The sequence below is a fragment of the Rattus norvegicus genome, chromosome 20 (assembly GCF_036323735.1).
Source record: "Rattus norvegicus strain BN/NHsdMcwi chromosome 20, GRCr8, whole genome shotgun sequence".
Taxonomy (NCBI): domain Eukaryota; kingdom Metazoa; phylum Chordata; class Mammalia; order Rodentia; family Muridae; genus Rattus; species Rattus norvegicus.
This window is the reverse complement of record NC_086038.1, coordinates 14,445,134-14,457,566: the sequence shown is the minus strand read 5'-3', so window position 1 is coordinate 14,457,566 and position 12,433 is coordinate 14,445,134. Positions and strand designations below refer to the sequence as shown.

Below are 12,433 nucleotides of genomic sequence, written 5' to 3'. Positions count from 1 at the left end.
TTCAAGGCATGCTACTGACATTTATGTTTATTGAAAAGTGTTGGTCAAAATGTCTTCAAATTTATGAAGTGATTTCACTAGATATTGAAAGAAATTTTTATGAGACATTATTTATAGTTAATGACTAATTTTTATATATGTGTGTGTATGTGTGTGTCTGTGCGTGTGTCTGTGTGTGTCTGTCTGTGTGTGTGTCTGTGTATGTATGTTTGTGTGTCTGTGTGTGTCTGTGTGTGTCTGTCTATGTGTTTGTGTATTTGTGTGTCAGTCTGTGTATGTGTCTGTGTGTCTATGTGTGTGTCTGTCTGTCTATGTGTGTTTGTGTGTGTCTGTCTATGTATGTGTGTCTGTGTATGTGTCTGTCTATGTGTGTTTGTGTGTGTCTGTCTATGTATGTGTGTCTGTGTATGTGTCTGTCTATGTGTGTTTGTGTCTGTGTGTCTGTCTTATGTGTGTGTGTCTGTGTGTGTGTCTGTCTGTGTGTTTGTGTATGTCTGCCTATGTCTGTGTGTCTGTGTGTGTGTCTGTGTGTGTCTGTCTATGTGTGTGTGTGTGTCTGTCTATATTTATGTGTCTCTGTGTGTCTTATGTGTGTGTATGTGTGTGTGTCTGTGTGTGTTTCAAGACCTTCTCATTTCATACCCCAGCGAGCTCACTCTGACTTAAAACTCCAAACTCAAGGTGATTCTTCTGCCTGATCTTCTCTAGTGTCAAGTTACAAGAATGAACCAAGTACTACCCTGTTAAGTTTTATAATTCAATTCTATGGTATCCAGAAATTTCAAACAGAAACCACACCATATTTTCTTTATTTTATTTTACATTGACTACTGATTCTTATTTGAAAATCGTGTTGAAGTTTTGACAATATCTTAAAAGTGATACTATTGCTTTTATTGAAAATTCATTTTTATTGTCTTTCTCCCCCTTGAACCAATGTCCCTCTGGTGTTTTACAATGGCCCGTCTATTAATTTGTTGTTAGACACTAAGCCAGAAAACATTTACAAAGTAAAAATAATATCACTTCCGATGCATACTATATAAACGCAAACAATATTAAGTTGCTATGAAAATACACTCAATATCTGAGACTATTCACTTTGCAGAAAACTTTTATTTGTAAACATTGGGTAAAATGAAATAACAGAAGGTGGATCGTCCGAGATAATGTCACTGTAAAATATTGGAGGATTAAAAGTGCAGCATGTCAGTGGCTCTTCCTGTCTTTCAGTCCTTCCATTGGCTCCTGTAGTAATCAAAGAGGCTGACTAGTTCCCAGGCCTCTTGCTTGAGGTTCGTTTAACGTGTTTTCTTTTTCAGGATCCAAAGTTCAGCGTTTGAACTAGAGTTTGCCCTTGGCTGATCGAAACTGATCGGCAAATCCTCTCAGGCAAAGGTCTAGATTAGGCCAAAGTCACTTTTTCGTTCATATCCATTTTCTTCCTGCTCCATACATAGTTGATTTTTCTTACTGGGACTTCAAACGCTCTTAATTTGGTTTTTAAAGCATCCCGTGTTTCCGGATTACTTTTTCCTCTCTCCTCTGATCCTTTTGCTGTCTTGTTGAAGAATAACTCTTCTCAGGGACCATTTCCCTCATGTCAGTCTGCTGCCCAACAGCTGCAACCTTTCCCATTACCGTCAGGGAAAAGGCTAGCTCCGTGAGTGGATCTTCAAGGCCTGCCCAGTCCCACCATTTGTCAATGCTCTGCTTATTCTGTGCCTCCACTAAAGGTGCCTCACCTTCTTCAAGTCGATTTTCCTGGTGTCCCCCAGGCATCCAGCAGTCTTGTCTTCTGTTCTATGAGTTCTTCTTCATTGTCGTCTAAAGTTTGGCTCAGGATTTTCTCTCCCATTGTGTTGAACAGTCCAGTGTCCTCTACAAAGCCATTCAGCTTTATGTGTGACAGACAGCTGAGACAAGCTTGACCCACTGACTCCATATTTGGTTGTACAGAGTATGTACTTCGTGGTCAAATCCATTTGCCTTCATTTTCCACCTGCTAGCTCTGATTCATATTTATGGTTTTAAAAAGCAAAGGTTTGACTATACCTGCCAATAATTTGAAGGAAAAAAGTTCATTTATTTAATGCCAGAATTGGTCAGACTAATTTTAATGACCCAGAATTGCATATGTCAGCATATATGAGTGTTTGTGTTTATACATGTGAGTATATACCTGTGTCTGATTGTTAGTTTGTGCATATATTGTACATGCATACATATATGTATGTATGTGTGTATGTATATATGTGTATACTTGTTCTGTACGTATGTAGACAAAAATCTCATCTACAACACTACCTATAAAATTAAAAAAAGTCTTTATCTGTCCCCAAGAGTAGAACATCCATGATATTTTTCTTGCAATTTTCTCATTTAGTACAAGATGGAAACGCTTAAAATCTACACTTAAAAAGTCACTCAGGATTTAATAAATTGTTGCTATGATATTATTTGACACTGCAATAAATTGCAAGACAGGTATAAAGTCACAATCACAGATTTTATAAAGAAAACTTTCCTTTCTCAGGCCCTGGTTAGTTCTTTTTTTCCCTCAGGGTGAGAAGACTGAGACTTGAGCAGTATCTAAAATGGCAGAAAATGGCTCAGAAACAGAGTTTATCCCCAACCCCAAACCCTTACTTTGGTTCCTCCTTCACTGGTAGACTGTTGTTGTGTATCTGAATTTGAAATAAACATCAAAGCTTATACTTATATTTTTAAACATAATCACTATCGCAGTCAGTACATTTATAAATAGGTTGAATTCTAGGAGGTAATATTCTTTGGAAGCATGTTTTTCTAGTAATATGCCAAAAAAATCAGCAAAACATTGCTAGTTTTTTTTTTATTTAAACTCCAAGTGATGACTATGATGAAGGTTATAATCTCTTATTAGAAAAGTAAAACACAAGATTAGTATGAGAATTTATCTCCCTGGGTAACTGTCAACTCAACTAGCGTCCGACAACTGTATCATTAATTAATTCTATAGGGTGGTTTGGAAAATAAATTGGAGAGTAAAATCTCAGTTCATTCTTAAGCTAGTTTGAAAGGTAAATCTTTACCAACAATAATGTCTTTAAAATACATATATCCCGGCAGGGGATTTAGCTCAGTGGTAGAGCGCTTGCCTAGGAAGCGCAAGGCCCTGGGTTCGGTCCCCAGCTCCGAAAAAAAAGAACCAAAAAAAAAAAATACATATATCCCATGGCTTAATATTTTTACCTAGCTTCTACCTCCCCAAATATATTTACATGCATCCCACCCCCCAAAAAAAATCCTTTTGAAATAACAAATAGCAATTTTGTTTTTTGGTAATAAATTTTTGTAATTTATTAAGGGAAAGATAAATACCAGCCAGCACTAAGATGTATGCTGCAATCATGTTTATCAGAGCCGGAGGAACAGGGTGTGAGGTTGCATATCTTAGAGACGTTAGACAATCTAAATCTCAACAGTAAGGATATCTCAACTCTACCTGACCAGAGTTAATATCACCTGGCATGCTAACACAGAAATGGACCCTAACCCTGAATAAAGAACTAAGGCAGCTAAGGAATGCTATGAGGGAGAGAGAGCATTCGTCTCCGTGGATGAGACGCTGACTGGCTATCCAACACCAGGTGGTCAGTGCTGAAGTCATATACATACAACTGGCATTATATGGACTGAGCAGATTATATTTACATATTTAAGATATAACAATAAGTAAAGAAAAAGAGACCAGAAGCCATGAATTGGAGAGATAGTGGGGGATGGAAGGGTTAATCTGAAAGGTTGGAGAAAGGGAAAAGAAAGGGAAAACTGTGTGGTGTGTGTGTGTGTGTGTTTCAAAAAAAGGAATAAAACAAAACAAAAACAACAAAAATCACCAAAACTATTCTAAAACCATCCCAAGCTTAGCGAAATAACAAAAATGAAATGAACAACTCAAACCTCGCTTGGAGTTTAAATAAAAGTATTAGCAATGTTTTGCTGAAGCCAGAGACATAAGGATGACAGATCAATGTAGCCAAGTTATGTTCCTCATTTTGTGGAATAAATTAGGGGGTCCCCAAAAGAACAATCCTCTCACTTGTTTTTTATTAATCATTCCATTTGTTTACATCCCAAATTATATCACCCTTCCTGGTTCCCCCTCCACAACCCCTCATGTCATCTACCCTCTCCCTCCTCCCCTTTGCTTCTATGAGGGTGCTCCCCCATCCATCCAATCCCATCCCACCACCCCAGCATCCCCCTACTCTGAGTCATCAAACCTCAGCAGGACCAAGGGTCTCCCCTCACCCCCATTGATGTCAGACAAGGCCACCTTCTGTTACATATGTATCCAGAGCCATGTATTTCTTACACTTTTATGTAAACTATTGCAGCTGGGGAATAAAACCTGTGACTAGTAAATAATAATACACATTTCACAGGAGCAGAAAGTCTCCCTTACACCTGCAAACAGGAGAGACTGAACGTACAACTATCTCCAGTACAAGACAGGAGTTTAGAAAATATGAGTCCCATGCTCAAACTAAAAGCAGACCTTTCTGCCTAGCATCCCGACACCCGAAGCAACAACTTATCCTACAGGGAAACTCTGAAAACAAATTCAGCAGTACAAACGTTATAAAGAATGTGCACATAACGATAACGTCGTTTTTCTCTGCATCCCAGTAGCCATTGCCCACAAAGTGTTGTCATGCTAACATTGTGATCAAAAACATGGCACAAATAACTAATGTGTGTGGAGTACAGAAAACAGATTCATAGAAATGAAAATAAAATTTCCCTTCTCACTCCTAAGTATCTAATTATTTTTTTCCTGTGCAATTGAAAGATAACACATAAAAGTACAAGGGGGTTGTATTCCCCCATCCAGTAGCTTAATGCCCACTTCAGGATGTTTCTATGCTATTGTATTAACATTCTTGCCATTCTATGCACTGTGTAAGTCTTTAGGGATGGAGATTAATTACATTTATGTCCAGCTATACAAATACAAGAGTCTCCTGTTCCCAATGAGATATGCTAGTAAGTAAAAATAAGAAAAAATATTAATGTATGTGAATAAATCTAAATATCAACTGAGTAAAACATTCATTTTCATTAACATGTATACATATGCATATTTATGTACATATACATGTGTATATACATTTATTTCCTAGGGAATATATGTGAAATACATAGAGAAATACTATAGTTATAAACCAATGAAACACGGAGAGATACTGAGAAGAATGGGAGCCTAGAGTATAAATGAAATAACAAATCATGTATGTTTTTTCTCCATCTTTATTAACTTGTGTATTTCTTATTTACATTTTAATTGTTATTACCTTTCCCAGTTTCCAGGTGAACATCCCCCTAACTCCCCCCTCCCCTTCTAGATGGGTGTTTCCCTCCCCACCCGCCCCCCATTACCGCCCTCCCCTCAACAATCACGTTCACTGGGGGTTCAGTCTTGGCAGGATCAAGGTCTTCCCATTCCACTGGTGTTCTTACTAGGATATTCATTGCTACCTATGCAGTTGGAGCTCAGGTTAAGTCTGTATATTTTTATATAATTGATTATTCATATCACTTAAATAAATAACCATTACTAGGCAAGAAAAAGCAAAAGACAAAGTAGCATGTCAAAATATACACATTTTACAAGTACATAAATTTATACCAATGTGTATTAATAAATACATTAAACTAAAGATACAAGATGAACAAATTGAAGGATATAATTTCAGCCTAAATTTAAATATTAAGCCAACTAGAGGTAGTTGAAAGGAAATAGAATAAAAAATATAGATTATGAAAACTTGAATTTAAAAGGAAGGAAGAAGGTATTACATGAAAATAACCATCATGCGCTAGGGAGATGGCTCATTGGTTAAGACCACTGGCTACTCTTCCAGAGGATCCAGGTTACATTCTCAGCAGCTACAGAACAGTTCCAGATATAATTCCCATTCTTAAAGATATGATACCCTCTTCTGGCCTCTGTAGGCACAGAAAACACATGGAGCACAGATACACACGCATTTAAACAACCACACACAGAAACACAAAGTAAAACAGATGACAATTTTAATAGTCATCCTACAAAAGTCTATTATAAACGGAAGAATTATAAATGAACATTCAAAATAGTTACCATAATAAATATGTGGGCAGTATACATTTATATATAAATAAAAGCAAAATTTGTATTTACACATATAAATAATAACATCATGACAAAGTAAGTTGGCAGAATAAAATCAGAAACATTAAGAACTGTCATCATATATAGAAACTAAAACTCTGAGTTAGCCAGAAAGAAAGGCTCCCCAAAAGACCCAGAGCATGAGCTGGCACAAGGCACCTTGCAGGTATGATTTATTATATTACACTCAATTAGAGGGACCATCCTGGGTTACCGTGGTGCCCAGTCTGGTCAACATGTGCCCTTAAAAGATATTGGTCTTCTGAACTGGCCACTGGGTCACAAACGCTCAATATATTAAAAGATAAAATCTTATGATGTACTCTCCACGATGGAATAAAACTAGTAATCGAAAATAGAACCTTGGAAAATAGAAAAGACATAGACATTTGACGAAGAGCTCTTTCTCACCCTCGCTTCCCAGGGGTGAATCATGAAACAGGCTTTAGAATCAAACCATTTCAAAGGGGAGAGCAGAAGTCCCTACATATGTATATAGACAGACCCCAACGGATCCCCAACCTCCACTGAATGAACAACAATTGACCATAGAAACAGCTGGTGTGCACGAAGCGGGCAAAGGCTTGGATTCAGTCACCCTAAAGGATAGAAGGTCTGGAAGGAAACAGAAAACAGATACCTACGTTTTGTTGTAAAAATATAAAAATGAAAAAGTATTGTCTTTTACCTCGCTAGGTCCAGCGCCACACTGCCCTAAAATATCTGCTAGATATCTTAGCGGAAACACATCCCAACTCCGCGGTGGCCCAGTGTCTCCTGCCGCCGCACACTTTGTTACACTCAAATCGTCACATTAAAAACACACAACACAATAATCTTTGACCCAATTGGTAAGATATAATTGTCCACCTAAACATACAAAGCCCAGCGCCATCCATCCCTTAAGAACATTTGTGGAATCTTAACGTCATTCGCCATATTTTCCTGCAGTGGCTTCTCTCTCTCTCTCCTCTCCTCCTTTCCATTCCAGTCTCCTCCTCTTCCTTCAAACTTTTCTCCCGCCCATCCTTACTTCTCCTCCAATGACAGGCCTCCTTCTATCCTGTACCTGCCCTTCACCCTGTTCTTTACAAATTCAATGGGGAGAAGAATTAGCATCAAAATACAGATAACTCCAGGGCAAACCACAACACCTCCTAACGTCAGTAAAGGCTGAGATGTGCTGAAAAGAGCAAGTGTAGAAACACAGAGTTGCATCACAGGAAGAGCATCCACACAATGAAGTGTGGTAGACAGAGAGAATAGAGAAGATATTTGAAAAACATTTGACAGTGGAAATCCAGAATTGATCTGGAACATGATCTCCCACCCCTAACTAAGAAGCTTTCTACAATTGAGACCCACTTGAAAGGAAAAGAATTCCTTTTCTCCAGTGGAGTCTCATTAGGCAAGTTAATCACACAGAACTGTAGACTCCATGCCCCCCAAAAAAGACCAACACAGAATGAATTTACTAGTATTTTTGTAGACTTTTTGTCTCGTATTGCCTTGTTTGGGCATTTTTTTTTCTTACTGATCCTTTTTTTTATACATTATGGTTCCCAAACTTGTGTTTTTATGGGTTTTGCTTTTGTGTCTGTATGTTTCTTGCATTTTTTCTCTTCATTTTTATTTTTAATTTTGGTTGCTTGCTTTCTAAAGAGGGGAAGAAGAAAGGATGCAGAATTCAATGGAGGGAGAGTTAGGGATGAGTTGAGGTAGGAGAAACTGTGGTCAGAATATAGTGTATGGACAATAATTTTAAATATAAAGAGAGGGGGAAATATAACAAGAAATTAAGTTACAGAATCTAAGAGGAGCTCAAAAAAATGTAACGTCAAACCATAATGATGTATAAATGCGGAAACTTGAGAAACACATCGACAAGTATTTCCTAAGAAGTGTAAAAATGGCCAGTAAGTATAAGAAAAATGTTGTTTAATATCACTAATTTTCAGTAACATATAAAAATTACAATGAGATATTATATGTTAATTATAATGGTTCTTTTCAAAAGGATGTGAAATTTCATGGTGATCAAGAGGTGGGGAGGGGAACTGTGTACGCTCGCTATTGGTGGGAATGAAAATTAATAAATTTCCATCATGAAAATAAAACAAGTAAAAATAGAAAGATGCTCGGATGTCATCTATTCAAAACTGAGTTTGTAACACACAGAAATGAAATCAAAGAGATACCTAGCCTCCAATGTTTACTCTGACAAACCCTCTACACTATGAAATCAATAGATGTATTGTTCACGCTTTAATAGAAAAACAATAAATGGTTTCCATACAAAACCAGTACTACTCAGTCATAAATTTGAAACCATATAATTTATAATGAAACAGACAGATCAGGGGTGATTGAGTGAAATAAGCCAGGCATAGAAAGCGACATACATCAAACTTTTCCTCATAAATGGAAGATTAAAAACTTGGTATCTACAGAAATGGAGACTGGAATACTCACTATTAGATCTAGAAAGATGGGAGGAGGAGGGAAGGATCTGGTGTGACAAGTACACAGGAGAGATATGCCCTATAGGGCAACACTGTAGATCAACAGAAGTTCATAATTTATTATTAAAAAAGTACGAAAGAAGACCTCAAAGTTTCCTATCACGAAGAAGTACCAAGTTGTTAAAGAGGCAGTGGGTCTAATTATTCCGTAGACTAAGAATTAAACATTATATGTAAACACACATATATATACACACACATATATACATACACACATCATATACACCATATGTATATGTATATTATATGTATTTGTGTTTATACACATAAATATAAATATACATATATACATATATACAAATACACATATACACATACACACACACACACACACACACACACACACACACATATATATATGCTTGCTACTTTGAACCCCAAATATGTGTGTACACTTATTGAGGTAGAACAAGAAATGTTTGCCTGCCAGTAGTCAGCAAAAGGTAGAGAAAGAAGACAGGAGAGAAATGCTGTAGGGGTTGGTATAATGGAGGCTATAGTGGAGATACAGAATTGCTGAGGAGTCCAAGGAGGGTGTGCCAAGGAATCCCACTCCTTGGTCCCAAAGGGCAAAATTAACCAACTGAAGGAGGCCATGTACACGAGCTTGGGAGTATAGTCTTTCTCAGAATCCTTGGAGGAAAACCTCGGATTGCACACTGCCTGCTTTCCAGCTTTGTGGAAGCTGCATCCTCGTTAGCGTAACTATGTATAAGGAAAAAAGATTCTGTTTAAGACACTAAATTTGTTCTCATTTGGTTAGAGAAAATATGGAGATGAGTGTGCGAATCTCTCTGTGGTGGATTAAAGAGATAGGAAATGAAGTACAAAGAAATAGAAGATATTCTCAAACTTAGCAAAAATGGTCTAGTAGATTCATAAAAAGTATTTTATTCAGCAAGCACGGGATTCATAGCTTCCAAGGGTACAAAATGGGATGAGAATCTCCCAAATGCTGGTGTCTACAGTTCTATAAACCCCTCCCAAATGACTGAAATCATACAAAATATGTTATAAAAACCTTATTTTTCAGCTTAAAAGATCAATGAAGACAGATGACAAACTTCCCCCATATAATCAGAGAATAACATAAAACTCAAGATTCACACTTAATGCTGCAAACTTTTCAGAAAACAAACAAGAAATATTAGTCAGTTGAATTTACCAAGTTTGTTGGATAGGAGTTCTGCATTTTAAAAATATTTTTGTAATTCAACAACAAATGGATAATGGACTTTCGAAAAATGAAATATATCCATATACAAAACTCCATGGCCATTCTAAGTGTATAGATGTTGGCTGAGATGCACAGATTTTGGTCCGGGCAAATGTTTGATTTGGTTCATTAAATCAACTGCACGATGCTTTTATTGGGGAGGCCATTAAGACAGTGTGACTTTGTTTTAAACTGGGAGCAACTGACTCTCGATAGTACTTACTGAAATGAAGTTTTGGTTGCATTTATTTTTTAATTAGATTTTGCTTTGAATCTAAAGGTAAGTACAATCGCAATTTTCAGCAAGGTCACGGATTCACCGCGATGTTGATGCATTCTTGACCTTAAGTGTATTGGACCAAATGCTTTGGAGCCCTTGCGTCTATAAAACTAATTAGGTAGATAGGTTCCCTATGAATCAAGAGTTCTGTTTGTTTGTACTTACCGAAAAGAAATCAATAATATACCTAGCAAGCATTCGTATAGCAAGTTCAGAATAAGAGCTACAATTGCATCCAGTCCGGGTATTCAATGACGATCAGGTTGTTTATGATTTTCATCTTCAAATATAGTTTTGTTCTATCCTTCTGTGCTTCCAATTCTTCGTGTAAAATTGGAATTATCCTCCCAGAATCCATCATCAGATTAAGGGAGTACACACAATGAATTGGAACCAGAAATTAGGAAAAACAGATTTTATCCTACGCCGTGCATGATTTCTAACCAGTAAGCGTGGAATTGGAAGGAAGTTCATGCATGACGTTTCAAGGAAACAGGAAACAGATATGCTGCATAATTTTGGTCAGCAGTGACAACACACAAATGTTTTCCTACGGCGCCATCGGCAGGAACAGTGTGATTGTGGGAACCCTGGGCATTTATTCATTTTAGAGCTTTTCTGCCACTGGAGAAGGTTGACATACTTCTCCCATCTTAGAAAGCCTGAGGTCACATCGATGACATCACGTCAATGACGTCACATCAATGGCATCACATCGATGAGGCAACTTCACGCCACTCCCTTTTGTACAAATGTCTGTCTCCTCTGTGGAAATCTTCCACGCATGCCCTGCACAACTTGATACGAGGAGCCCAAGGAGGTTCACCGTTACACATTTAAAGATGTGTGTTTGATCCATTTCGATTGCATTCTGTCCTCAATAACGTAAAATATCAAAGGCTTCTTCACAACTCTAAATCCAAGATGGCCACTTACAATTTAAAGAAGAAGTCAATGCGAGATGCTAAAGTAACCTTAGGGTTTTTTTTTTAAATAAAAAAAAATTATGTTGTAAACGTTGTCATCATAACTACAGCACAAACTATGCCTGCCTTGGCTAACACCTTAAAAGACCGTCAGAACAACTTTTAATATTTACTTCCTAATGTTTTATAGGACTTATTTTAGCAGCCTCATCTCTATTGAGTATTGAGTGGAATGAGAGCCCTCCATGTTAGCATGATAATGCTACTAACTGCTGACACTGAAGTACTCTGGTTCATAGAAGCGGGGGAAGGGGATAACATTTGAAATGTAAATACATGAAATATACAAGAAAAATAAAATAAAATAAAATAAAAAGAAGTGCTGGGGTGACAAACAAATTTAATTTTCTTTCCTGTAAAATATCCCATTTAAAACCTGTGTACACCTCTACATAATCTCAAACTTTGTCTCCTCATAGTTGCATAGGAAGATGGAGAAGGATGTATGTGTCATCAAGCTTTCCAGGTTCTCTGCTAACTATTGACTAACGAGAGTCAGAGGCCAAATAGCCTCGCTTTAAAATACAGAACTTTGCCACGATACTGTAAACACACAAGGCAAAAACAAGGCTTCGGAAAGTAGCAAATTATCAATACAAAATATAAACACATATGGTTTGGGCCTCCTACCTTGCTTCAAGTCACGTTTTCTCCAAGTGTAAGAACTGAATAATTGACATCATTTGTGTCAGTAATTATTCATCTCAACATCACAGTTAATGGGAGAATCACGTTCTATCTAAACTATTGTAAGGAAGGAGACATTGGAATACTCATGACACGGGCTCCAGTTTCAGGATGAATGCTTCCTGTCTGTAGACATAGGAAGCAGGTTACTTTCCAAGAGAAGTAGATCCTTCTGCCAGAAAAGTGATGAAACATTTTAAGGTAGTTACTGCTAATTAAATGAAGCTATGAGCTGACAGTGAATCCCAATAATGGTTAGGGAGTGAGACAGCAAGCTCCTCCTGCAGGCCGTAATCTCCACCTTCACCCAACACAGTCCCAAAACTGTGATGATCAAAGTTAAACATATACAAATATATCACGGTGAAACTTTAACGTGAAGTTATTAATATTTTACTCTATTACTACCATATTCATATTTGGATAAGTCTAGATCTTGAGATTTTTAATCCTCCTGCTAATAATTTTTATAAACAAAGAAAACTGGGTTAGCACAGCACAATAGGATAAAGACAGTTCAAACCTGTTTACAACTGAAGCAAA

General features: G+C 37.2%; 1 protein-coding gene across 6 annotated transcripts in view; it reads left to right on the top strand.

Annotated features, from left to right (window-relative positions):
- Pcdh15 (protocadherin related 15) overlaps positions 1 to 12,433 on the top strand; it is a 1,498,824-nt gene that overhangs the window by 1,037,640 nt on the left and 448,751 nt on the right. The gene's annotated exons all lie outside the window — the stretch shown is intronic.